The sequence below is a fragment of the Suricata suricatta genome, chromosome 13, assembly GCF_006229205.1.
Source record: "Suricata suricatta isolate VVHF042 chromosome 13, meerkat_22Aug2017_6uvM2_HiC, whole genome shotgun sequence".
Taxonomy (NCBI): domain Eukaryota; kingdom Metazoa; phylum Chordata; class Mammalia; order Carnivora; family Herpestidae; genus Suricata; species Suricata suricatta.
This window is the reverse complement of record NC_043712.1, coordinates 62,608,533-62,610,877: the sequence shown is the minus strand read 5'-3', so window position 1 is coordinate 62,610,877 and position 2,345 is coordinate 62,608,533. Positions and strand designations below refer to the sequence as shown.

General features: G+C 61.9%; 1 protein-coding gene across 1 annotated transcript in view; it reads right to left on the bottom strand.

Annotated features, from left to right (window-relative positions):
* Nucleotides 1–2,337, bottom strand: part of PTCH1 (patched 1) — a 63,632-nt gene extending 61,295 nt beyond the window's left edge. The window contains exons 1-2 of the mRNA XM_029920522.1: nt 2,199–2,337; nt 342–534 (exon numbers count right to left, since the gene is read on the bottom strand). The gene's annotated coding sequence lies outside the window, so the exon portion shown is untranslated. The remainder of the gene's footprint in view (nt 1–341; nt 535–2,198) is intronic.
* Between the last annotated feature and the right edge of the window lie 8 nt (nt 2,338–2,345).

Sequence of the window (2,345 nt, the reverse complement as noted above, 5' to 3'; positions counted from 1 at the left end):
GGCGGCGACAGGCCCCGAGGGTCCCCAGCCGCGCGGAGTGGTCCGGCCCGCGGAGGGCCCCCGCGCCCCCGCCGGCCCGCCCTCGCCTCTCTCTCCCACAACACCTAGCAAAGCAAAGCGCCCCGAGTAGATTACAGCGCGGCCTTTGTCGGGCGGGCCTGGCTCCCGGCCAGGCGCCCAAACAATAAACAATTCCCCCTGGTGCGGGCAGGGGGTTCACGCTCGCCATAGAAAGGCTCTAGGTGTACGCTGGCAAATATCTTTATCAGTTGGAAGGAGGACGGGAAGGGGGCCCGAGCTGGGGGACGAGAGGGCGCTGCGGCAGGCGCTGGGTCTCTTACCTTCCACCCACAGCTCCTCCACGTTGGTCTCGAGATTAGCTGCCTTTAATCCCACAGCGAAGGCCCCAAATATGAGGAGGCCCACAACCAAGAACTTGCCGCAGTTTTTTTGAATGTAACAACCCAGTTTAAATAAGAGTCTCTGAAACTTCGCTCTCAGCCACAGCGGCGCTTTCCGGCCAGTAGCTTTCCCCTGAGGATGAAGCAGAAGGGAGGAGTGAGCGCCGGGGAGTCGCGGCCCGTGCGCCCACGCCCGCTTGCGCGCACCCGCCCGCGGATCCCGCGACAGCCGTGGGAGGGGGTGCCTTGGGGACTGAAACCCAGGCGGGCCCCGGATAAGGCGAGCGGCGTGGAGGTCTCCTGGACATAAATCAAAGTGGAGCTGCAGCGTGGGAGCTGCACTTTGGCGACAGCAGGGGCACCCCCCTGCCCCGCTCGACCAGTGCAACATCCCCGAAGGCTTGAGGCGCTGGGGAGCAGGGCTGCGAGACCAGGGAGAAGGGAAGCCGAGGCAGAGAGGAGAGAAATCACTCAACATAGGCAATATTCACCCCGGAACCGGTAAGGGAGGGGCTGCGCAGTGTCCGCGATGGAGCCCACCATTTAAGAACCAGCAAACCATGGGTCCCTTTCCCGAAAGTGAAGCCCCAATCTTTTACCCCTCTCCCTGGGTGCCCCGGCACGGAAGGGGGCTGGGAGACTAGCGCGCTCTGGGAACAATGTATGCGGGCTCCCTTATGCTGACCCCCGCCCGGCGTGGTAGTAAGTGGGAATCCACGTGGTGAGCGCTGCCGCGATCGCTCACTCGCGACGCATTTCCATAGCGTTGGGAGACGCTGTGTGAGCTGAATTAGGAAGTGGGGCAGCCATCTGCAACTTACAACATTTGTGATCGGAAGAGGGCAGCCACATGGATCTTTCCCTCCTCTCCCTTCCCATCTGGTTAAAAGCAAAAAGTAGCCAAGTGCACAGGGGAAGGGCCCAGGCCGGCGCAGGCGGGGGTCCTGGCTGGGCGCTGGCTGCTCCCGGCGGCGGCGTTTCCCCGGCGCTGGCCGCTGCCCCGGCGGGCCCCCGTCTGGGTGCTCGCCTTCCCTGGATTCCACACATTTCAGCGAGCCTCGTAAACACAATGAACCGGGCCGCTTGGCAGACCAGTACCGCGGATTTAAGGTGGCAATTTGTTTACAACTTTCCCTTTCCCCTCAGGCTCTGAGAAGAGGTGGCTCAAAAACTAAAAAGGAAGAGGGGAGATAACCTCTTCCAAGGATAATTTTTAAGGGGGCAGAGATTTCATGCTCAACAAAAGCAAAACTGGCTGCCAAAAGAGGAAACCACCTTTATTTCGGCTCCCTCCTCCCCCCCCCCTCTCTCCGCCTCTCTCCACTCCGCCTCCCCCTCCAAGATGTTAAGAAATGTGGCAGCCTTACAGGGGTTTAGGTTGCAAATAGGGGCAGGGGCGCGGGAGCCGGGGGCTCCGGGGCTGGGGACACTGGGCTGTGCCGCACTGAGGGCGCCCTCGAGGTGGTCCACTGTGGACCGCTTTCCAGCACTCCGGAAAAGGCATGCCGGGGAGGGCGCGTGTACACACACACACACACACACACACACACACACACACCCCACCCCCTGCGGAGCTCAGACAGCCCTTTCCTCCTAGGACCGGAGGGAGGGTTTGAATTTTTCAATCCCCACTTGTCTGCTGCTTTTCCTGGAGAGGTGTGTGTGTGAGTGCTTGAGAGTGTTTGTGTGTGTGTGTGTGTGTGTGTGTGTGTGTGTGTGTGTGTGTGTGTCGGGGTCAATCCCAAAGAGGAAGAGGAGGGAAGAGAGTGGGAGGAGAAGAGAGAGCCTGAAATGCACCTTGGAAATCTGCTCCAGAGCGAAGGCGGCGTCGCAGTAGCTGGGCCGGTGCAGATAGTCCCGGTCCAGCGCGGCGTTGCGGCGCAGCCCCCCGGTCCGTCTGCGCCTCCCGCCGCCGCCGGCCGGCCGGCCCAGGGCCCCGCTGCA